We start from the raw sequence: 27188 nt of genomic DNA, 5'->3' as shown, positions 1-27188 counted from the left end.
GTTATTAGTTATCATAGACCTATTAGCTATACTATGATGGCCTGGTTATGGTTGTTATTAGTTATCATAGACCTATTAACTATACTATGATGACCTGGTTATGATCGTGATTAGTTATCATAGACCTATTAACTATACTATGATGACCTGGTTATGATCGTTGTTAGTTACCATAGACCTATTAACTATACTATGATGACCTGGTTCTGATCGTTATTAGTTAACATAGACCTATTAACTATACTATGATGACCTGGTTATGGTTGTTATTAGTTATCATAGACATATTAACTATACTATGATGACCTGGTTATGATCGTTGTTAGTTACCATAGACCTATTAACTATACTATGATGACCTGGTTCTGATCGTTATTAGTTAACATAGACCTATTAACTATACTATGATGACCTGGTTATGGTTGTTATTAGTTATCATAGACCTATTAACTATACTATGATGACCTGGTTATGATCGTTATTAGTTATAGTCACAATGAAACCGGAAAAAGATTAGTGTTATGATTTTAGCATTGAAAAAGTGTAAGTTCAGTGAAATAGTTAAGAATACGTACTAAAACTTACCTTTACGTTTGTGTTTAGTATGTTAAATTCGTGCAAGTTAAGTTTTCAGTTCAACATTTATTTTTATGTCTACCTAGAAAGTAAGAACTCCCTATGGTACGCACTACACATAGTAGATTGTAACGTTACATTTTATTGCAGATATTAATAACTTCATACCATAAAGTTACTGCACGTGACTAAAGTTACTTACAGTAACTAAACATATTATTTTCTTACTGATTTGTAATATTTACGGTACGTGTATAAAACTTGTGAGATTTTCACCAGAGGGTGCTTGCTTTAGATATTTACTATATGTTTCTGTACTCGTCCATACAAAAGTTTATTCTTCACAATGCCAACAATAGAAAAAATTAAAATCGTAGTGGGGGAGACGACTGTAATGAGAGAGGGCCCACTGTAGTGATGTATCTTGATCAGACTGTAACTAGTATGGTGGCAATTAAAATAAAACTTTGATTTTTATGATTGCTTTCAAGTGTAACTAGCCAACTACCCGGCGGTGCACCAGTAATAAAATAATCACCTACTGTATTTGGGTAACTTACCTCGTAAGCTTATTAGTAATTTCACTAAAACAGTTGCTGTGCTTGCAGACAGCTTAATAATCATTACGTTACGAGTAATGATCAACAGTGCTAGTTAGTAACCGCAAGCGCTTAATGATTTAAGCCTGTGTATTTTAACCGATGTAATATCTTGACTATTATTAATAGCGATGCTCAGTTATACTCCTCGTCTAAAGGTTAAGTCAGCCGCCTTCAGATCTGTAGGTTCCAAGATGGAATCCACTGCAATACATATTATTTGTTGTTAAATTGTAATTGTCGTAACTGGTCATCAACGGGTGTTCAAAACACAAACACTGAGATATATCTATATACAGTTTATAATAATAGCGTGTATGTTGAAAACCACTGTATTGTTTTATATAGCAATTGTACAGAGTTTAGCCTGCCCATAGCAGCTCTTCTTGTTTCCAGGGAGTTTTCATTGTAAAGTGCAAGCCTGGTCGTGGATGTCATGGAAACTTTATGCTCTTTTACCTGCCTTGAAAGAGAACCGAATATGATGGGGCATTAGAAAAACGGAAAGGAGCTTATAAAAGGTTTGTTAACGAATTGACAATTAATATCCTGCAGAAGCTCTGAAGAGAGAACTTAAGTTAACGTAATTTAATACAATAATAGTAGACGCTCCTATAATGTAAATAGTCCATTCCAGGAATGTTTACATTATAAGAACAGTAAAACACTGTAAATTGCATAATCCGTTCCTAAATTTTCCTAACTCACCCCTCTGGCCATGCAAGAAGGAAAACTTTAATCAACTCTTTTAATTTTTAGGCTGTGACATCACTGCAGAATTATTGGTTTGCATCGACAGCTTTTAATGATCAATCTCACTAGTTTTATAGACCATGATTGCAGTAAATTAACAATTAGTTAACAGGGTCTGCATATTTTCAACGTTCATTAACAACAATGTTTTCCAAACTGCAAAGTAAAGCTGACAACACATATTTTGTACTCCTGCAATAAAGCGAAACAACAAAATATTTTCACTATAAAAAACAGTTCTACCAGTTCGTCGTCTATACCTATCCTGGAGTCATGGTTCGAAAAAAGATATTTTTTGGACGATACTCCAGCTAATGACATTAGGGCTGGCAGACCGATGCTGTACCAGCTGTACCAACCGATCACCTTTGTATTTATAAACAATCGCGCAGCTATCGTATTATCCTTATTGTTGACACATTTAACGATCTATTACGATGAACTAGAATGTCGTGAAAGTTATGTATAATCGATTAAACGATAAACACACAGCGTTTTTTCTTCCGCAAGTGCGATGAAATAAACTAACATTCAAATCGATTTTGAAATTCGCCAGACTTGACACTTTGCGTTTTACAGAATTTTTCATATAGTCGGAAGCAAAAACTTCACATACAATTTTAATGTTATCTGGAATTTTCGTTATAGGAAGTATACATTATAGGAGCACCTACTGTAGTTTACCCAGCTGGTGTACTCATTTTAACATTCAGATGTGTTTCATTAGACAATAGAAGCAATTGTCTTCTCTTGGCTTGGTGGGCCGCAATTGGTGCTTGCACTCTGACAACTCAAAGTTTGACCTTTGAACTTATGTCAGTATTACGAGGATTATGAAAATTTATGGCGTCGGAGAATCTAGCATTTGCGTTTTTGTACTGATTAGTAGATTCTACTAGTACATCCACTCGTAGAGTCACTTCTATGGCCACCACTACTACCACTTACAGTAAGTCTGGCTGCCTGTTTCATTCACACTTTTGTTACCTGTTGTTAACCCTAAGCTTGGTTAATCCACACTTTAATCCGTTCATAGTTTTAGGGTGTCAATCAGATCTATTCATAGTCTTTTAGCGAATTGCTAATTGCTAATTTTTATTTGCTACTTGCCAGTTGTTAGTTGCTAGTTTGAATTTGCTAGTTGCTGGTAAGTTTATTGGCCCAGTTTTAGTTGCTTGTTAATAAATGCAAAGTTTTAGTGGCTATTTTTCAGTTGCTAATTGTTAGTTTTGATTTGCTATTTGCAAAATGCTAATTATTAATTTTCAAAGAAACATTCACTCTGTATGCATTGTTATTAGGCTAATTTCTAGGTGAATCAAGGATTTTTGTAAAACAAAAGTGATCTCTCTGACAATTTTTACAAGAATACTGTTTATTTGAAACTAACGTGGCAGTAAGAAAGTCCTTTTGTGGGAATTGATTCAAAGTTGAATGTTAATGCGACTTTGAAACTTCGCAGTAACTTTACAGCAATTTTTACAATTCTGTTGTTCGTCAATAAAATGTGTCGATCGAGTAATTTATTAAAGTAGCGATGTCAATTAATTTGGTAAATATCGATGTCTATGCGATTTAATAATAGAGTAAAATCACTAAATTTGAGATCGCAGACAACATGTTTTACAAGTAATAACATTTATTGCGACCAATATAAAAATTTCGCGCTGATGATTGGGTAATGAAGCGACCTTATATTTATCGCTTGTGAACTCTTTTCAGATGTATCACTAGTTACATCACGAATGAAGCACCCGCTGGAATGTCAGCTTTTTAAAAGATGGCCTCATTCAAACGCATGAGGCCATCTCTCGACAGGATTGCTATACAAAACTAAAATACCATCAAATTGTAGCTGATGGTTTAGTATTTTATTGGTCTTAATTTCATTAAATCAACCTTTTTAAAGCAACCACATCTTTAAGGTTAGTTAATCGCTGGTATTTCGCTAGCAGAGTGGAGAGTAGTATAGTGAGAGCAGATCTACACACACTAGGCGGAGCTTAGGGAGCAGGAAGTGACATCACATCAGGATCTGTTTGATTGACAGTTGGGGGGCGGAGCTAGGCGGTGTTGAGTCATGGTGTGAGTCATGGCGATCTGTGTGATTCGTGGTGCGAGTGAGTAATGGTGTGAGTTGGTTGGTGACGTCGCGGTGGTGGTGGTGTCGGTGGCCGAGTGGTGAGTCGGGCCGCGAGACGATTCGCGGTTGTATTTGGGATTATCGGATTTCGTTGGCGTCCGGTAGAGGTCGCTCTTCCGTGCCGTTTCGGGGATTGACGGAGAGCTCGGTGGCGACGGGTTGACGGACGGTGGCGGATGGATTTCGAGATCGTCGGAGCTTGTATGTATTTTCTTTTTTCCGATCCCGAATGAGAATGATGTGTCTGCGAACGAATATTCATTTTGATTGTAAATTTCATAAATTCTGAAATTATCCATCGCTGTTATGGTTCCACTACTTTTTTAAAGATAATGTATAAATTGATGAAGTATTATTAGTTAGTGTTGATTGTTACTGGAGCTTCTGAGGAATCAACTTCCAATAGTATGAATGTCGACATTATTTCTGAAAGAACTTCTCAATTGAATATGAAACAAAGAGACTATAGAAGACCAACCAAGTCTAGATTGAACAGAACTACGTCATTACGAAGATCATCAAGAAAAAGTTCGGTAGTAAAGCGGTTATTCGAATCCAAGGAAAATTATATGGAAGGAGATGAGAAAATTACGTCACCTATTGCAACAGTTTTTAAAACCGAGGAAATGCAAGAACCATGGAAATGGATTGATCTAAAAGTTTTGGATATTCCAGCTTCGTTAGAAGTAATACAAGCAAATAAGTCTGAAGAAAATGACAATTGTGAGATTGCGTTGCAATTCTTCGTTGAACGTAAGGGAGAGCGTGTGGTATTATGTTCGATCATCGAACCTCAAAAGTATAACATTCCCTCATCATTTCAATGGTTGACACCAGCTCTCATGATATTGGATCGAAGTGAGATTTACATGAACTCTAAGTCTTCATCAGGATTAAAACTTTTCAGAATTGACGGAGCATGCAATCTGAAGGAATTCAGAGAGAAATTAAACAAAGATTATAAACTCTGTATATCAAGACAGTAATGAGTTAAGGAAATGATATTATGATTAAATTTTATATAGTTTATTTGATGATATATCATAGGGATTTAAACTTACTATCAATGGATATGTTATTGAATAAAAGTTTTGTATATAAAAATGCTAAAACATAATATAAAAAAGACTATTGAATTTCATTCAATCCAAAGTTTCTTCTTCTTCTTTCATTGTCGAATGAGAATGAACTGTCTACAATCAAAACATACATTATTTTTAGTGAGATATAGTAAAAGTAAGACATACAATCAGATTAGATGTACATATACTTATTATCTGTACTTTAATAACACTCCTGATGATCTCTTACTACACTTTATAATAATTGTACATATACTTATTCTCTGTACTTTATTAACACTCCTGATGATCTCTGACAGCACTTTATAATAATTGTACATATACTTATTCTCTGTACTTTATTAACACTCTTGATGATCTTTTACAGCACTTTATAATAATTGTACATATACTTATTCTCTGTACTTTATTAATACTCCTGATGATCTCTTACAGCACTTTATAATAATTGTACACATACTTATTCTCAGTACTTTATTAACACTCCTGATGATCTTTTACAGCACTTTAGAATAATTGTACACATACTTATTCTCTGTACTTTATTAACACTCTTGATGATCTCTTACTACACTTTATAATAATTGTACACATACTTATTCTCTGTATTTTATTAACACTCTTGATGGACTTTTACTACACTTTATAATAATTGTACACATACTTATTCTCTGTACTTTTTTACCACACCTGATGATCTCTTACAGCACTTTATAATAATTGTACATATACTTATTCTCAGTACTTTATTAACACTCTTGATGATCTCTTACAGCACTTTATAATAATTGTACATATACTTATTCTCAGTACTTTATTAACACTCTTGATGATCTCTTACAGCACTTTATAATAATTGTACACATACTTATTCTCAGTACTTTATTAACACTCCTAATGATCTCTTACAGTACTTTATAATAATTGTACATATACTTATTCTCTGTACTTTATTAACACTCTTGATGATCTCTTACAGCACTTTATAATAATTGTACACATACTTATTCTCAGTACTTTATTAACACTCTTGATGATCTCTTACAGCACTTTATAATAATTGTACACATACTTATTCTCAGTACTTTATTAACACTCTTGATGATCTTTTACAGCACTTTATAATAATTGTACACATACTTATTCTCTGTATTTTATTAACACTCTTGATGGTCTTTTACTACACTTTATAATAATTGTACACATACTTATTCTCTGTACTTTTTTACCACACCTGATGATCTCTTACACCACTTTAGAATAATTGTACACATACTTATTCTCTGTACTTTATTAACACTCTTGATGATCTCTTACAGCACTTTATAATAATTGTACATATACTTATTCTCAGTACTTTATTAACACTCTTGATGATCTCTTACAGCACTTTATAATAATTGTACACATACTTATTCTCAGTACTTTATTAACACTCCTAATGATCTCTTACAGTACTTTATAATAATTGTACATATACTTATTCTCTGTACTTTATTAACACTCTTGATGATCTCTTACAGCACTTTATAATAATTGTACACATACTTATTCTCAGTACTTTATTAACACTCTTGATGATCTCTTACAGCACTTTATAATAATTGTACACATACTTATTCTCAGTACTTTATTAACACTCTTGATGATCTTTTACAGCACTTTATAATAATTGTACACATACTTATTCTCTGTATTTTATTAACACTCTTGATGGTCTTTTACTACACTTTATAATAATTGTACACATACTTATTCTCTGTACTTTTTTACCACACCTGATGATCTCTTACACCACTTTAGAATAATTGTACACATACTTATTCTCTGTACTTTATTAACACTCTTGATGATCTCTTACTACACTTTATAATAATTGTACACATACTTATTCTCTGTATTTTATTAACACTCTTGATGGACTTTTACTACACTTTATAATAATTGTACACATACTTATTCTCTGTACTTTTTTACCACACCTGATGATCTCTTACAGCACTTTATAATAATTGTACATATACTTATTCTCTGTACTTTATTAACACTCCTGATGATCTCTTACAGCACTTTATAATAATTGTACATATACTTATTCTCAGTACTTTATTAACACTCTTGATGATCTCTTACAGCACTTTATAATAATTGTACATATACTTAATATCTGTACTTTATTAACACTCTTGATGAACTCTTACAGCACTTTATAATAATTGTACATATACTTATTATCTGTACTTTGTTAACACACCTGATGATCTCTTACAACACTTTATAATAATTGTACATATACTTATTCTCTGTACTTTATTAACACTCTTGATGATCTCTTACAGCACTTTATAATAATTGTACATATACTTAATATCTGTACTTTATTAACACTCTTGATGAACTCTTACAGAACTTTATAATAATTGTACATATACTTATTATCTGTACTTTAATAACACTCCTGATGATCTCTTACTACACTTTATAATAATTGTACATATACTTATTCTCTGTACTTTATTAATACTCCTGATGTTCTCTTACAACACTTTATAATAATTGTACACATACTTATTCTCAGTACTTTATTAACACTCCTGATGATCTTTTACAGCACTTTAGAATAATTGTACACATACTTATTCTCTGTACTTTATTAACACTCTTGATGATCTCTTACTACACTTTATAATAATTGTACACATACTTATTCTCTGTATTTTATTAACACTCTTGATGGTCTTTTACTACACTTTATAATAATTGTACACATACTTATTATCTGTACTTTTTTACCACACCTGATGATCTCTTACAGCACTTTATAATAATTGTACATATACTTATTCTCAGTACTTTATTAACACTCTTGATGATCTCTTACAGCACTTTATAATAATTGTACATATACTTATTCTCTGTACTTTATTAACACTCTTGATGAACTCTTACAGAACTTTATAATAATTGTACATATACTTATTATCTGTACTTTAATAACACTCCTGATGATCTCTTACTACACTTTATAATAATTGTACATATACTTATTCTCTGTACTTTATTAACAATCCTGATGATCTCTGACAGCACTTTATAATAATTGTACATATACTTATTCTCTGTACTTTATTAACACTCTTGATGATCTCTTACAGCACTTTATAATAATTGTACATATACTTATTCTCTGTACTTTATTAATACTCCTGATGTTCTCTTACAGCACTTTATAATAATTGTACACATACTTATTCTCAGTACTTTATTAACACTCCTGATGATCTTTTACAGCACTTTAGAATAATTGATAAAAGCTACTGAAGATACAATAAACAAAGCTAGGATTGTGCTAGTCCATGTTGATATACAAGTGAGCAGTGATTATAAATGTATATATAATATTAAAATGTGAGTAAGATAAAAACTACTAAAGATACAATAAGCAAAACTAGGATTGTGCTAGGCCATGTTGATATACAAGTGAGCAATGATTATAAATGTATATATAATAATAAAATGTGAGTAAGATAAAAGCTAGGGTTGTGCTAGTCCATGTTAATGTACAAGTGAGCAGTGATTATAAATGTATATATAATAATAAAATGTGAGTAAGATAAAAGCTACTCAAGATAGAATAAACAAAGCTAGGATTGTGCTAGTCCGTGTTAATATACAAGTGAGCAGCGAATATAAATGAATATATAATAATAAAACGTGAGTAAGATAAAAGATACTGAAGATACAATAAAACAAAGCTAGGATTGTGCTAGACCCTGTTGATGTACAAGTGAGCAATGATTTTAAATGTATATATAATAAAATGTGAGTAAGATAAAAGCTACTGAAGATACAATAAACAAAGTTAGGATTGTGCTAGGCCATGTTAATATACAAGTGAGCAGTGATTATAAATGTATATATAATAATAAAATGTGAGTAAGATAAAATCTACTAAAGATACAATAAGCAAAACTAGGATTGTGCTAGGCCATGCTGATATACAAGTGAGCAATGATTATAAATGTATATATAATAATAAAATGTGAGTAAGATAAAAGCTACTGAAGATACAATCAAAGCTAGGATTGTACTAGTCCATGATGATATACAAGGGAGCAGTGATTATAAATATATATAATAATAAAATGTGAGTAAGATAAAAGCTACTGAAGATACAATAAACAAAAACTAGGATTGTACTAGTCTATGTTGGTGTACAAGTGAGCAATGATTATAAATGTATATATAATAATAAAATGTGAGTAAGATAAAAGCTACTGAAGATACAATAAACAAAGCTAGGACTGTGCTAGTCCATGTTAATATACAAGTGAGCAGTGATTATAATTATATATAATAATAAAATGTATTATTATATATACTCACATTACTCACTCTCATTTTATTATTATATATATATTTATAATCACTGCTCACTTGTATATTAACATGGACTAGTACAGTCCTAGCTTTGTTTATTGTATCTTCAGTAGCTTTTATCTTACTCTCATTTTATTATTATATATACATTTATAATCATTGCCCACTTGTACATCAACATAGACTAGTACAATCCTGCTTTGATTATTGTATCTTCAGTAGCTTTTATCTTACTCACGATTTATTATATATATATATTTATAATCACTGCTCCCTTGTATATCAACATGGACTAGCACAATCCTAGCTTTGTTTATTGTATCTTCAGTAGCTTTTATCTTACTCACATTTTATTATTATATATACATTTATAATCACTGCTCACTTGTATATTAACTCTTTCGCTACCACGTTAATTGTTGACCAAACGATTATTCTGCCCAAGTTAATTCAAACGGATTTTCTAAAAAATCCGATATACCGTTAGTATTTAAGCAATATCTCAAAAAATGAAAACATATATCGTTTTACTTTTAAATGTATCTTATTCAGAACAAAATTCTCCACAAGATAGGTGTAAAATTGTTTAGCAACTCTTACTCTCACAAAATTCCTGACGCTTTTCTTTGCGTTGAACAAACTCGGTGTGTTTCTTATTGTCATGACGATAACGGTCTGGTTTTACCGTTTTTGAAAAAATAATTAGAAATGGAAATGTTGAACCAAAAATTTAGTTGCACGTCATTGGCAACAAGGTTGTTTCATTGGAAACAATTATTTCAACAACATGTGGAGATTACTGTCTTCTCTTTGCAATATTTTGGAGCAGAGGATGTTCAATAGAAGATTTTCTAACAGTTATGCTAAAAATTTCTGAAACAGATACACGAGATCATGTAGTTCGAAAAACTATACTAGATAGATATGATTGGAATGGAAAAATTAGTAAAAGTCTTAATAACGAAGAAAATGAAGGTGTTGACAATGTACATATTCAAGGAACTTCCCAAATTGTTAAATTACTAGAAGATCTGACATAAATTTTTTTCTATATTTTACAATTGAATATACATATATACTTTATATCGAAATAAAGTTGGTAACAAATACAACCGAATATTATTTACCTTTTTTGTTGAATATGTGTGTAGTTAATGCTGTAGAACGTATATTATGAATAACGTACAATAGTACATGTGAATAAGGAATACAATACAAGAGCATTAGAAAAACGTGTAACGCATCCTCGAGGATAAAAACAGAACTGCGTGCGCATGCACTAACCGGAAACGGCAAAGCCAATGATTCAATAACGTAACATTTTTGATATAAGTTTTATATATTGATATACTCACACTGAGTTGGAGCTATCCTCAAAATAATCCACATATTAATCCATGTATGCCCCTTTACTAGTTCATCATCTTCATCTATTTACTGGTCGAGAAACTGTTATGGAATGGTTAAGCCAAACCAAACAGGAGAATTCCATAGGTAAACCTAGGAAAACAATCAAGTCGAATGCCAAAGCGCTTGTCCACACAACAGCCCCTGAAAACAGCGACACTCAACGAACTTAATCGCGAGTAGCCGGCTAACAGAATTCTAGCTGAAGCATACAAGCCTTATGGTATCAACACTCGATCGACCCAAATTCTCAAATATAAGTAGGTATCAAGAGATGGTTAATGAGGCAGAATATTCCATCAGATTATGCAACGCTTATATAGTGAATTGAAGAATGATGGGTGTGTCCAAAGGAATTAATGAAGCGAAAATAGTAAACAGATTTTCGCGAAATTGAATTTCGCGAAATTACACATTATATATATTATATAGTCAACTTTCGCGAAAGTGAATTTCGCGAAATTGGATTTCGCGAAATTGGATTTCGCGAAATTACACATATATATTATATAGTCAACTTTCGCGAAATTGAATTTCGCGAAAGTGAATTTCGCGAAATTGGATTTCGCGAAATTACACATATATATTATATAGTCAACTTTCGCGAAATTGAATTTCGCGAAAGTGAATTTCGCGAAAACTGTTTATATATATCATTAGATCACAAAATTATTGAACCGCGACAACACTTCTACTTGTTATAAATCCTTCGAGCGAATATGCCTTTTCAATTCAGTTCATAACTTCACAATGAGTACCAAAGACAACAGAAAAAGGAAATTTCAAGAACGATTACATTGTGTAGATAAATGTGTGAAGCGATGGGGTTACTGCTCTCATGGAATGGAAATAAGCGTTCGGAAGCGAAAAGCTTGTCGATTTCTCTTACGTGAAAAGTTCTATCAAGATCTCAACGAAAGATTACGGTTTACAGTAAGTACTACAAATTCAATCTAGATGTTATGTAGGAATGATACAATGAATCTTCTCTTCTGAGTAGTAACTATGTGTTCTAGGCTGATTGTATTCATTGCAATTGCAAACTCCAATATCTTAGCAAAGTGTATGTTATATCCCTACTCAGATTAAAACAGATTATTTTAACTGAATATCCTCCTCTGTCTGTGTGTCCTAGTCTGACTATGTGATGTAACATATTTGTTTTTCTTATTGTCTGTATGTCCTACTCTAGCTGATTGCATATCCTATTCTGTCTGCATTACATCTTGCATATCATTCTATGATTCGATGACTAATGCAATTGAAATTTACAATTTAAGTTGGAGTCCATTGTGAATGTAGAGTCTACTATCTCAGCAAGGATATAGTAAACCATCCTGACTGTAATCATTGCAATTGCAGGCTCCCGTATCTCAACAGGAAGATTCCATTCAGAAAAAGGATGGATCTTCTTCTTCTTCAGTAAGTATTACATTATATTTGATTTTTAGTTTGAATGAATGATCTAATCTGATTGTATGTCTTACTTTTACTATATCTCACTAAAAATAATGTATGTTTTGATTGTAGACAGTTCATTCTCATTCGACAATGAAAGAAGAAGAAGAAAATTGGGATTGAATGAAATTCAATAGTCTTTTTTATATTATGTTTTAGCATTTTTATATACAAAACTTTTATTCAATAACATATCCATTGATAGTAAGTTTAAATCCCTATGATATATCATCAAATAAACTATATAAAATTTAATCATAATATCATTTCCTTAACTCATTACTGTCTTGATATACAGAGTTTATAATCTTTGTTTTAATTTCTCTCTGAATTCCTTCAGATTGCATGCTCCGTCAATTCTGAAAAGTTTTAATCCTGATGAAGACTTAGAGGCGAGAGATAATTTCAGAATTTATGAAGTTTACAATCAAAATGAATATTCGTTCGCAGACACATCATTCTCATTCGGGATCGGAAAAAAGAAAATACATACAAGCTCCGACGATCTCGAAATCCATCCGCCACCGTCCGTCAACCCGTCGCCACCGAGCTCTCCGTCAATCCCCGAAACGGCACGGAAGAGCGACCTCTACCGGACGCCAACGAAATCCGATAATCCCAAATACAACCGCGAATCGTCTCGCGGCCCGACTCACCACTCGGCCACCGACACCACCACCACCGCGACGTCACCAACCAACTCACACCATTACTCACTCGCACCACGAATCACACAGATCGCCATGACTCACACCATGACTCAACACCGCCTAGCTCCGCCCCCCAACTGTCAATCAAACAGATCCTGATGTGATGTCACTTCCTGCTCCCTAAGCTCCGCCTAGTGTGTGTAGATCTGCTCTCACTATACTACTGTGGAGTGTTGCAGGATCGAATCCTCCGTGATGCAATCGTTTTTGCAAACTGCAACCGTAGCTTCGGACAGACTTGCCTTTTATTATAGTAAACGTTCTCAGCTTAGAGGTTGACTTGCAACAAAATTCACAGTGCAGATATTTGGCATCAAAAGATTCACCATGTCTTACTCTGTCGTGTTGTAGGTGCACAATATGTGGAATTGTGATTAAAAGCCCATAAAAGCTCAAAAACGAAAAGCCGCCTTAGATTGGAATCTCTTTATTTCTCTGACGTAGTCGTTACAGTTTGGTTATTATCTTGTCGCATGATGTTCTCACGTCAATTGAAAGGCCAATACAAAGCTCAATATAAAACTTCTTTGTGAAAAAATTTCTACGATTAAGGTTGTAAGAATGTGTATACATAAGCCATCTCTCACAACTACATCACATTTGAGCTGTTTTGGAAAGGGAATCCAAACTACGGCGGTCTCGTGTGGCTGCGAATTTCTGTTCGTTTTTGAGTTTTTAAGAGCTTGTAATCACCTTTCCACATATAATGCACCTACAACACAACAGACTAAGACATGGTGAATATTTTCATATCAAATATCGGTAAAGTGAAATTTGTTGCAAGTCAACCTTTAAGTAGGGCTTTTCTAGAAGCAGTATGGCATTGGTTTATTTATAGCTGCATGATAGCAAATGAAAATATAGGTTTTATTCAAAAACTTCTACATTTACATCATTTTCTGGTGCTGAATGTCATGATAATGAACTTTTGCAAAACTTGAGTAAGTGTTATCGTCAGCAAATATATTTTTCTATTACCTGCGATTGGTTTCGATGCTCGAGGATGCTTCAATCTGACAGCCAGGATTTAATAAGATTAAAATTGACAAATATTGATTACTGTTAAAAACATTCAGCTAAAGCGAAGGTGTGATTGTGATGTCGCAAGTCGCGAAGAGACTGATGGAATAAAGATGTATAATGCTGCAACTTCATGCAAAAGTCGATATTAACTATAGCACCGATAACAACTAGTGATTTCCTTTCACACACATTTTATTTCCGAATGTTTTAACTGAGATCAAGTTTTGTCTACGACGCATCTTGAAACATCCTGGCAGTCAGATCACCTCAAATATCTAAACAATTGCAAGGGATGAAAAATACCGATAATTTCTTATAAAATCTACTAAGATTTTGTGCGAGTTCATGTTAAGTACCAGTCTTGTTACTTGAATTAACAGTTTCAGGTGCTGAATGTCTTAATAATGAACTTTTACACACTTTCAACAAAGTTTGTCAGAAAAATGTCGGTATTCTTCTATCATTTGCGATTGTTTTTTTTAAAAAAAAAACAGTCAACCAAACTTGATCATGGTAAAAATGCCCAAAAACAATCGGAAAGGGTAGACGACTACCGATACTTTCAGATAAAATCTAATCAAGTTGGTGCAAGTTCATCTCTAAGTACCAGTCTTGTTACATGGATTAACCAGTTCAGATGTTATAAAGTTTAGCATCACCATATGATATATTTTAGTTGGTTTTTGCTATAACAAGTCGTGTGTCCGTTCGGCTGTCTCATGCAACAGAAAGAGAGTGCAAAAAAGATTGCACGCCACAGGATTTCAACTTCCAACAATTAGTTTACACAATTACCTCGGCTAAACACTCACCTTGCAGAATTTTGGAATACTTTTGACTTGCATATTCGTTGAGCTTTATCGACACACTTGATGATCTGTTATGGCACACTGGACTGCCAGGGTACTAGTCTTGACTATAGTAAGAGTCATGGCCGTCTTTTGAAATCATGTTTTGAGGCTGCGCATCAGATTGCTTTGTTTAAGAGTCAAACCAGCGACATTTGGCATATCCACCTGTCATACTCTTGTCTGCCGTAATCATTCACTTACCATATTTATAATTACTAAATCCACTTGGAGTCTGGTGTGCCACAAGTTATCAACAGGTGTAATAATTAAATGTACAACTATTATGGAATGCCAGTGGGTTGTCGATTTGCTCAGCTGTTAGTGTCAGTCTTCCATGCTGAAAATTACATGTTTGAATCCAGCACAATGCTACGTTTTTTCTAACCTCCTTCAGCGGCAGACTTCAACTTCTAGCCAGTAGCTTGGGATAGAGGTTGGAGAAATCGGTGAAGTGGTTAGTATGTCTAACTACAAAGCTGATGGCTGGGAGTTCAAATCCTGTGCAATGCAATCTTACTTACATCAAACTGCAGCTTCAGACAGCTCTTATTATAGTAAACATTGAGCATATACATGTAGCTATTCTCTGCACTTTATTGGCTCAATCTATGATGTTATATGATACTGGAGTCTGCCACTGTACAAGCCTTCACTGTAATAAGAGTGTACATGTCCTGTCTGAAGCCACCGTTAGATGTAAAATATTCCTCCCACAAAACATAAACTTGTGACATATGACCTAGTAGCCAGCACTCGATCAACCACCCAAACAATTTATAGAATATTTGTGTACAGTCTTATTCTCATTGCCTTATCATCACAGTAGGTCTATATATAATGATTTGTTTGGCTTGTAGCGGGACTTCATTCGACAACAAGTTGGAAACTTGGAAGATTGACGCGGTGCAAATATATTCAAACATTTTTTTACGCTGCCGCCGTGCTAATTGGGAAATTCTTTGAGTTTGCCAAGTACATGTGGAAGATAGAGGTTGCATCTATAGACGTCTGTAGTTGCATGCCATACATTCACCTCATCGATTATGAAGACTCTCATTTTGGTAAGTTTTATCTGCTAAAAAGTGTCTCGTTGTATTCACCTTTAACTGATTAAACCCAATTTTGTGCTGGTGCTGTTAGAAAGCAATGCAACCTCTATGAAAGAGGACAAGACAACTCCATAGGTGCTGTTCTTTTAGAAAATTTTGCAATAAAGTAGGTAACAAACACAGAATTAGTAGGAAACTATAGATGTCTCTGCTATTTGTTATGTTTTATTCCTGTGTGGTACATAAACCATAAAGCCACGACTTCTACACTGTGTTTCTATGTTTTGAATGGATTTAGAGTTGCTTCCACCCAAAATCATGGAGACAATAAAGTCTGAAGACATTTGACCATATTTCACTTTGCTAAATTGGTTTGAAGGCATTTGTTTTGAGAGTACTAATAAACATCGTAGAGAGACTCACTGCTGATCGATCTAAATCGATAATACTAGGCTATGGTATCGTCAGTAAACAGAAAGTATCAGCATTGCGATTAATTGCAATCAGACATCCTAGGTTAGTGTTGCTGTTTAATGTTAACCGCCACCGACAGAGTTATAAACACGAAGGTTTTCAAGTTATATTTATAGAGAAAACTTCAAATGCAGTCATTTAGAAAACCTACTTTCTGCTTTATACTATATAAATTTTACAAGAAATGCTGCTGCCAAAATATGCTCCAAGGTTGTGTTTTTACTATCACGTGATTTGTTGTGTTGCCGCAAAAAAGTTCTACCGTAGGGAAGCTCTGCATTGAGACGTTGGTATTTTTGGATTACATGTACATTGCACTAAACATTGTACTAATAGTTGTACTTATACATTACTACTGTTTTGTAGCTTTGTACAGATGAGAAAACCGTGAAGAGTACATTGGCATGTATAGGCAAGGTAAGACAACTCCACAAACAGCTTAATACAGTTTGGTTTCTGAACCCCAACCCATTATTGGAAACCAGAATATTTAAACAGCACTTTTAGCTTTCCTAATATAAAAGATTAAAGTTATTTTAATTGGTACCAACTCTGAAAGCAACCTTTTTAAGTCTAGCTAAATTGTTTCATATTAAAAACTGTATAACAAATGAAAATTTTACGGATAGAGTTCTTAAATGTTTTATAAATACACTATTCATAGCGGTAGCTAATATGGGAATTGCATGAAAGTAACTGTAGATGTGGTAGTGTAGTGGTTAACACTCTGGGCAGTAGAGTTGCAGGTGTGGTTCAAACCCTGCTTCAGGATGTTTATAATTGCTCTTGTGGTAAATGAGAAAAATACTAAAAACTTGCCTTTACAGAATTATTCTTAGATAGGCCTTAAGAAAATCCTTCTTAGGGCTCTTGTGACTCAAATCAAAGCAGATCGTAACATCTGGAATCCCAACTTATGACAGAATACGCTTCACTCGCATTTTGTCAAATAAAAACGTACAGCATGGGTTAAATCTTTAATACTATATTACACTGCATAAAATGAAACACAGTCACCATTTTAAAGCACATAATTTACATAATTTTTTATTATATATTTCAATACATCAGAGTCTTAGCTTTCGAATGAGCCTATATTCAAAACACAAAGAATAATAGACCTATGAAAAACGGGGTGTCAAAAGTAGGTCCTGCAAAAAAGACATTTGGTTCAGGTACTCAAAGTGTGGCGTCATAATTCCCATTTAGCCTTAGGTTGTCGATCCCTTTCGCTGCCATTGAGGCTGCGTTTTTCTGTGACAATCGGTGCTGTTAAACCCAGAGAGCGCTAATAATAAACTAGGATTCTAGATAATCAACAATGCCCGCGATGGGATCGTGCTAACGCCCGACCAATACAAACACATGTTCTGGGTTAATTAATTATGCTTCAATAAATGAACTGTTGTTGTTAAAGGTAAAGAAATCACATCGATTAAATTATGACCTGTGGTTGCGTAGCCCTAGGACTAAAATAAGACCGGACCATATAAGATGGTCCGGTACAAAAAAAACGAGACAAGATTTTTCAGGCAGTGTTTGGAATCTGATACAAAAATGCCTCAAGTAACTTGTTTGGGTTTCACTTGTACAAAGACTGAGATTGGATGATATAGCCTATAGTAGGAGTCAGAGACTGAGATTGGATGATATAGCCTATAGTAGGAGTCAGAGACTGAGATTGGATGATATAGCCTATAGTAGGAGTCAGAGACTGAGATTGGATGATATAGCCTATAGTAGGAGTCAGAGACTGAGATTGGATGATATAGCCTATAGTAGGAGTCATGCAGAGACTGAGATTGGATGATATAGCCTATAGTAGGAGTCAGAGACTGAGATTGGATGATATAGCCTATAGTAGGAGTCAGAGACTGAGATTGGATGATATAGCCTATAGTAGGAGTTAGAGACTGAGATTGGATGATATAGCCTATAGTAGGAGTCAGAGACTGAGATTGGATGATATAGCCTATAGTAGGAGTCAGAGACTGAGATTGGATGATATAGTCTATAGTAGGAGTCAGAGACTGAGATTGGATGATATAGCCTATAGTAGGAGTCAGAGACTGAGATTGGATGATATAGCCTATAGTAGGAGTCAGAGACTGAGATTGGATGATATAGCCTATAGTAGGAGTCAGAGACTGAGATTGGATGATATAGCCTATAGTAGGAGTCAGAGACTGAGATTGGATGATATAGTCTATAGTAGGAGTCAGAGACTGAGATTGGATGATATAGCCTATAGTAGGAGTCAGAGACTGAGATTGGATGATATAGCCTATAGTAGGAGTCAGAGACTGAGATTGGATGATATAGCCTATAGTAGGAGTCAGAGACTGAGATTGGATGATATAGTCTATAGTAGGAGTCAGAGACTGAGATTGGATGATATAGCCTATAGTAGGAGTCAGAGACTGAGATTGGATGATATAGCCTATAGTAGGAGTCAGAGACTGAGATTGGATGATATAGCCTATAGTAGGAGTCAGAGACTGAGATTGGATGATATAGCCTATAGTAGGAGTCAGAGACTGAGATTGGATGATATAGCCTATAGTAGGAGTCAGAGACTGAGATTGGATGATATAGCCTATAGTAGGAGTCAGAGACTGAGATTGGATGATATAGCCTATAGTAGGAGTCAGAGACTGAGATTGGATGATATAGCCTATAGTAGGAGTCAGAGACTGAGATTGGATGATATAGCCTATAGTAGGAGTCAGAGACTGAGATTGGATGATATAGCCTATAGTAGGAGTCAGAGACTGAGATTGGATGATATAGCCTATAGTAGGAGTCAGAGACTGAGATTGGATGATATAGCCTATAGTAGGAGTCAGAGACTGAGATTGGATGATATAGCCTATAGTAGGAGTCAGAGACTGAGATTGGATGATATAGCCTATAGTAGGAGTCAGAGACTGAGATTGGATGATATAGCCTATAGTAGGAGTCAGAGACTGAGATTGGATGATATAGCCTATAGTAGGAGTCAGAGACTGAGATTGGATGATATAGCCTATAGTAGGAGTCAGAGACTGAGATTGGATGATATAGCCTATAGTAGGAGTCAGAGACTGAGATTGGATGATATAGCCTATAGTAGGAGTCAGAGACTGAGATTGGATGATATAGCCTATAGTAGGAGTCAGAGACTGAGATTGGATGATATAGCCTATAGTAGGAGTCAGAGACTGAGATTGGATGATATAGCCTATAGTAGGAGTCAGAGACTGAGATTGGATGATATAGCCTATAGTAGGAGTCAGAGACTGAGATTGGATGATATAGCCTATAGTAGGAGTCAGAGACTGAGATTGGATGATATAGCCTATAGTAGGAGTCAGAGACTGAGATTGGATGATATAGCCTATAGTAGGAGTCAGAGACTGAGATTGGATGATATAGCCTATAGTAGGAGTCAGAGACTGAGATTGGATGATATAGCCTATAGTAGGAGTCAGAGACTGAGATTGGATGATATAGCCTATAGTAGGAGTCAGAGACTGAGATTGGATGATATAGCCTATAGTAGGAGTCAGAGACTGAGATTGGATGATATAGCCTATAGTAGGAGTCAGAGACTGAGATTGGATGATATAGCCTATAGTAGGAGTCAGAGACTGAGATTGGATGATATAGCCTATAGTAGGAGTCAGAGACTGAGATTGGATGATATAGCCTATAGTAGGAGTCAGAGACTGAGATTGGATGATATAGCCTATAGTAGGAGTCAGAGACTGAGATTGGATGATATAGCCTATAGTAGGAGTCAAAGACTGAGATTGGATGATATAGCCTATAGTAGGAGTCAGAGACTGAGATTGGATGATATAGCCTATAGTAGGAGTCAGAGACTGAGATTGGATGATATAGCCTATAGTAGGAGTCAGAGACTGAGATTGGATGATATAGCCTATAGTAGGAGTCAGAGACTGAGATTGGATGATATAGCCTATAGTAGGAGTCAGAGACTGAGATTGGATGATATAGCCTATAGTAGGAGTCAGAGACTGAGATTGGATGATATAGCCTATAGTAGGAGTCAAAGACTGAGATTGGATGATATAGCCTATAGTAGGAGTCAGAGACTGAGATTGGATGATATAGCCTATAGTAGGAGTCAAAGACTGAGATTGGATGATATAGCCTATAGTAGGAGTCAGAGACTGAGATTGGATGATATAGCCTATAGTAGGAGTCAGAGAATGAGATTGGATGATGTAGCCTATAGTAGGAGTCAGAGACTGAGATTGGATGATATAGCCTATAGTAGGAGTCAGAGACTGAGATTGGATGATATAGTCTATAGTAGGAGTCAGAGACTGAGATTGGATGATATAGCCTATAGTAGGAGTCAGAGACTGAGATTGGATGATATAGCCTATAGTAGGAGTCAGAGACTGAGATTGGATGATATAGCCTATAGTAGGAGTCAGAGACTGAGATTGGATGATATAGCCTATAGTAGGAGTCAGAGACTGAGATTGGATGATATAGCCTATAGTAGGAGTCAGAGTCTGAGATTGGATGATATAGTCTATAGTAGGAGTCAGAGACTGAGATTGGATGATATAGTCTATAGTAGGAGTCAGAGACTGAGATTGGATGATATAGCATATAGTAGGAGTCAGAGACTGAGATTGGATGATATAGCCTATAGTAGGAGTCAGAGACTGAGATTGGATGATATAGCCTATAGTAGGAGTCAGAGACTGAGATTGGATGATATAGCCTATAGTAGGAGTCAGAGACTGAGATTGGATGATATAGCCTATAGTAGGAGTCAGAGACTGAGATTGGATGATATAGCCTATAGTAGGAGTCAGAGACTGAGATTGGATGATATAGCCTATAGTAGGAGTCAGAGACTGAGATTGGATGATATAGCCTATAGTAGGAGTCAGAGACTGAGATTGGATGATATAGCCTATAGTAGGAGTCAGAGACTGAGATTGGATGATATAGCCTATAGTAGGAGTCAGAAGGATTCCTTCAAGTCTGGTAAATAGTTTAGACGAGGGATGTCAAACACAATTCTACAAGAGGCCAAAATTCAAAACACAATCTAGGTCGCGGGCTGAACAGAATAAACGTTTATTTAACACACTAAAACAACATTTTTTTGAAACGTAAATATGAATAAAAACAGATGGGAATATCATCTGAAACAAACTTTAGGTTTAATGGACGCGACAAGTATGTGGCAAGGCAGCTGAAGCGGTGCATTGTGGGATCTGTAGTTTTTTGCAGTATTGTTGTCAGCGCTTCATATCCATGGACCATGAATATCAATAATGTAAAATAATCTTGCAGGCTAAATATGAGAACAAGGTGGGCCGGTTGTGGCTCACAGTTTGACATATGTGGTTTAGACAGTTCCCTTTGCACGAGAAGTTAGCTTCCATTGCGGTAGCTTTTTCTCAACTAAAGAATACTTGTTATATTGTTTCTACTGATATTGTGAAAGAATTTGCTTACATAAGTGAAGTAATTTTTGCAGGTAAAATTGGAGACTGGAAGAACAACTCCACGGTTGCTGACAATGAGCTCTTCAATGCGTACTTAGAGACATGGACCAGTGGAAAGGACATTCCTCTCCAATATGAATAAATTCAATTTCTAATGCAGCTGGATAGCCCATAATTTGGTTTCATGTTTTATATATTTTTCTATTTTTCTACTTCTGCTGCCCGCTAACTCTGAATCAGACAAGGAAATGTAAATAGGTTGTACTTGTAAGATGGGTTTATGCACAAATTGTATTTCATGACTACAATTAATTCTCAAACCTGGTTCCCATATCAATTGCAAATCCTTAGCTGTAATCTTGCGCAGCGAAACACATGCGACAGTAAGCTCGGCGGCTTCCGTTCGCATAAAGCTACATCGCTAATAATCACATGTAAAATGTTTGCTCGCCATGCCATTTTGATAATGCTGACCTGCGCCTGTACAGTGCATTTCGAGAAGGATTTGCTTGCAGCTTTTCGCAAAACTTGAACTGCACTAAACTCTTGCGTTGACTTCCGGCGCATTGGTTCACATTTCACCGGTGCTTGTGGCATTTATGGAAACCAGGCTTTACAGAAGCATTTTTTGTTAATCTTGTCTAGACTTGCTCAAGGCTAGTATTAGATGTGGAAGACATTGATAGCTACTAGGGAACTGTTTTTATATATTTTGCACATTATAACCAGGAGTTTTACTAGATTTGACCAGTATTGTTATTTATCTAGATGTGCTGCCTTTGTGAAATTTGCTGTCCGTGTAACCTAATTACTTTATTCAAATAAACTAATGTAATGACTTATTTACTTTTACATCAAAGTTTAAAGTTCGTGTGAGAATAAAAGACAGCAAATTCATCAAATTATGGATCATCCCCAACTTTAGAAATACTCAAATCTAGACTTGTGTGTGTGACTATGCTTTGTATGTGGGTGCATTCGGGTGTGTGCGCAGGCATGTGGGTGTGCATAGGAGATGCCTGTGATAAGCTTATGCATTTTCACACATTTTTGCAGATTTCAATCAAACATCACCCGATATGGTCCATGCTTTCTGCCAAGTTGCTAAACGATTTGGTTTTTGAGGCTGGTTCCATCCTGCTGACTTATTACAGAGTGGAGTTCTGAAGGGTTTCTGTATTCTGACAAATAAATTAACGTTTTTTATGAATAAAAACATATCTAAAAGTTGTCAAAAACCTAAATATTAACTACTTCAGTATCAAGTGCTTATGTTTATAAACAACTCAAAACATACGAATTAAACAAATACTTTAGGAACCAACTTTGCATGGGAGACAATCATGTTACTTCGAGGTACCTCTGAATACATAAAGAATTTGAAAGCTCTCCGCATGATAGACTTGTTTCCTGTGCGCAAAACCGATGATGATAAACTCTACTCCTCTCTAAGAGAACTCAGCACCCATTACAGATAAGACACTTTGCCAAAGACGTACCAAAACCAGGAACCTCTCCACAGTAAGTGCCTCATAATTACTTGTTTAATCAAACATGAACATACATTCGAGTTTCGTTAACCAGTAGTAGCGTGCAGGTAAAGCGGAATGTTGCAGGATCAAACCCTCCGCGATGCCAAGATTTTTCCATCCTGCAACAGTAGCTTTGAATAGACACAGGTCGTATTATAGTGAAGGTTCTCAGCTCAAGTAGGGTTTTTCTGACAAGAAGCGGCATGGCATTGGGTGGGTTCTTTATAGATGCATGATAGCAGAAGGAAAGATCGGCATTATTCACAAACGCATCTACGTGTTGGCCTATATTTGTTTCTGGTGCTGAATGTCTTAACGATGAACTTTTACACAATTTCAGTAAATTTTGACAGAAAAAATATCAGTATACTTCTATTATTTGCGATTGTTTTTGATGTTTGAGGTGATCTGACAGTCAGAATGTTGTAAAATTGCAATCAATCAAACTTGATCATGGTTGAAATCCCAGGGCTGATACTCCCCCCTAAAAGACCCATTAGGTTCGGCCCAAAATCACGTTTTGGGGGGCGGGGGTTTCAGACCATAGGGCACTGTCAGTGTATTTGCTCCTTTAGGGGGAGTTTCCACAGTCAAGTCAAGCCAGTAAAAGGGCCCATGCTCATTAAGGTTTTATTCAGCCAAAGTAATACCAAGAAGTTGCACCGAAATTCCAGTCTTCATTTTAATGCAGATTGCATTAAAACCTGCGTGCTTGCTGACGGGAACGTAAGGGAAAAGAGAGAGTTGGCACTGCATCATCTTAGCAACCCTTTAGCAATATACTCAGAATGAATGATATTTCTTTCATTGATAGTCATTATGTTTTCCTTTGTAAATGAAAATGATGATCTGATGGTTGATGTTTAGAATCAGTTTTATTAACCCTTTTGCAAGCATAGCGACAATTTGTCATTTTGCGATACTGACGCTATTGGGCAGACTATTACGTCGCCACACCAACGGTTTTTATAAATTGATTTGTGGTTAGCTAATCGCCTTTTTTAGTTTAATTTTTTTCCAATAGTAAAATACAATATATTGGTCTATGTTAGCAACAAAAAATAGGCTGTTTGCAGAAAAAAAAGATCGTTTTTGCAATATTAAAATGAAAAATCCGAAATAAAAACAAAATTAAGATTTTAGCTGTTTTTTGCAATAACAAGTTGTGTGTCTGTTCGGCTGTCTCGTGCAACAGAAAGAGAGTGCAAAAAAGATTGCATGACGCAGGATTTCAACTTCCAACGATTAGTTTACACACCATCACATTCACTTATGAATTTTGGAATAATTATGACACGCTTGTTCTTTAGCGTTTATCGACACATCTGACTGTCTGTCATAGTACACTGGACTGCCAGCGTATTAGCCTTTACTATAATAAAAGCCGTGGCCATCCTTTGAAGTCACAATTTGAGGCTGCGCAGCAGATTGCTTTGTCCAGGAATCAAACCAGCAACATTTGGCATATCCACCTGTCATACTCTCATCTACCCCAATCATTCACTTACCATATTAATAATTACTAGTACCTTTGGAGTCTGGTGTGCTGCGAGTCATCAGCAGGCCTAATAACTAAATGTACAATTATTCTGGAATTCCAGCAGGTTGTCGAAAAACATCTTGTATTTATTGATATTGTGTATGAATTTGTTGATGTAAAATAATTTTTAGAGGTAGAATAGGAGACTAGATAAACAACTTCTGACAAGAACATCCCTTTCCGATATGAATAATTTCGTTTTCAAATGCAACTCGATAGCGCATAATTTAGTCTCCTGTTTTATATATTTCACTAATTTCTGCTGCTCGCTAACTCTGAATCAGATAAGGAAATGTAAATAGGTTTTACTTACAAAGTGTATTTATGCACTAACTGGTATTTAGCGACAATAATTAATTCTTACTGAAGCAATTGTTGTTATTTGGGGCTAGACTTCAGCTCAAGGCTAGTATTAGAGTTGAAAGACATTAATAGCTGACAAGGGCAATGCTTTTATATTTTTTTTTGAACTTTTTGCACATTATAACCAAGAGTTTTTCATGATTTGACCATTATTTCATTATATCTAATTGTGCTGCCTGTGTAAAATTTGCTGCCTGAGGAAGCTATTTACTTTCTTTAAATAAACTAACAAAATGGAATTTTTATTTTTGACTAAAATTAGTATTAGAATAAAAAAAACTACATATTTATCAAATTATGGAATTTATCCAACTTGAAAAATACTCATAATTGACTGAGCAATGCAAAAAGACAAAACTTTACAAAAATGCTAGAGAAGACAATTCAGCATGCACCTAATAAAAAATAAACGCTGATATATTTTATGAGTTCACCAACAGATGTGTAGGAGTTCTATATTTAACATGCTCACATTGTCAATGGGGTGCACGTGGCCTCCAAGTTATGGTGTAGAACCAAAAGACCCAGCAATTGGGGTTGAAGGCTTGTTGAGAGCCTTTTAGGCCAGATTCGCTTTAAACAAGACTTGAACCACCAACTCAGTGGTTGACAGTTAGAGATGCTACCACTAAGCCACCCTAAGCAGGCCCGGCAGCAAGCAGAACACTCCTGGCAGAGGGTGGTTGTACACCTGATGAGACCAATGCCAACAATGCCGAGAGGGAATAAGTTGATCCTGGTATTAACAGAGACGGAGTAAAGGTACCGAATTTGCCTACTGAGTCAACCGAGAAGGAAATATTCCAGACTGATTGATATGTTAGGGGTGTGCCAGTTGCAGTAAGGTGATCAAGGCAATACATGAGCTAGGTATTTATGGCTCGTGCGGTGTCACCCATCGTACTCAAAGAAATAGACAGCATACCCTGCAGCATTTCATCATCTACCTGTGTGCTTGTTGCTGGCAACTTATCTGTATGGCGGCTGATCAGGGCCATTTAAAAATCACGTAGTCTCGACGCGACATGCTCTTAATCTTGGGTCGAGAATTTACCGAGGACGGGTGGGGCCTAATCAGGGAGTGCAAAGGTTTAGTCGGCACAAAGTGATGAGGTTTTAAGCCACTGCAAGTGTTTATTTGGTGAGAAAATGAGTAAGTAACAGTTAGTTGAAATTACCTCACTTGCTTTACCAGCCATTTTTTGGCTAAACTCTATCTACAGTGTTTTTGAATAGCCCTTCTCTGTCTGTGTGTGGAAGCTCAATAATTTAAATTATTAGGCCTAATTACGACGATCAGAACGAAAAGTGCTGACATAATACTCCTGAAGAGTTAAAAAAAAACGGAATAAAACTCAGATCAACAATTTATGTTGAGTAGACAACTCCTTGTTTCTTAATTACAATGTTTCGATTAAAGCCTGAGAATACTGGAGATTCATTCTTGACTGTACATGATGACAAACCACCAAGTTTAAATTGATGTAATAAATATAAAATTATTATTTCACAGACACATTGGAAAAACCAATATTTCACGAAAAACAAAGGTAATATGAAAAAATTTTAAAGTTGCTAAAAAAGCTTTAAAAAGTTTCGGATCTAAATTTTGCTTAAAGTATTCATGTTGTAATTAGAAGCTGCAGGCGTATTGTAGTTAAACTTCTACATAACCCCGCATTAAAAACCTGTCAATAACGTCAATCAATGTCGCCTTCTACCACCAAAAAAAGATTTTTGAAAAGTTTAAACCATGACTCGCTTTTATGTG

At 35.2% G+C, this 27188-nt stretch overlaps 1 long non-coding RNA gene across 1 annotated transcript; it reads left to right on the top strand.

The window, feature by feature from the left end:
• Positions 1-1575: 1575 nt before the first annotated feature.
• On the top strand, positions 1576-22751 carry LOC137410173 (uncharacterized). Its single transcript, XR_010981008.1, has 4 exons — positions 1576-1696; positions 15840-16043; positions 16872-16922; positions 22015-22751. It is a non-coding gene; the product is annotated as an uncharacterized lncRNA (long non-coding RNA).
• Positions 22752-27188: the final 4437 nt, after the last annotated feature.

Source organism: Watersipora subatra, unplaced genomic scaffold (assembly GCF_963576615.1).
Source record: "Watersipora subatra unplaced genomic scaffold, tzWatSuba1.1 SCAFFOLD_132, whole genome shotgun sequence".
Taxonomy (NCBI): Eukaryota; Metazoa; Bryozoa; class Gymnolaemata; order Cheilostomatida; family Watersiporidae; genus Watersipora; species Watersipora subatra.
Note: the sequence above shows the minus strand (reverse complement) of the source record. Positions and strands in the feature narration are given on the sequence as shown.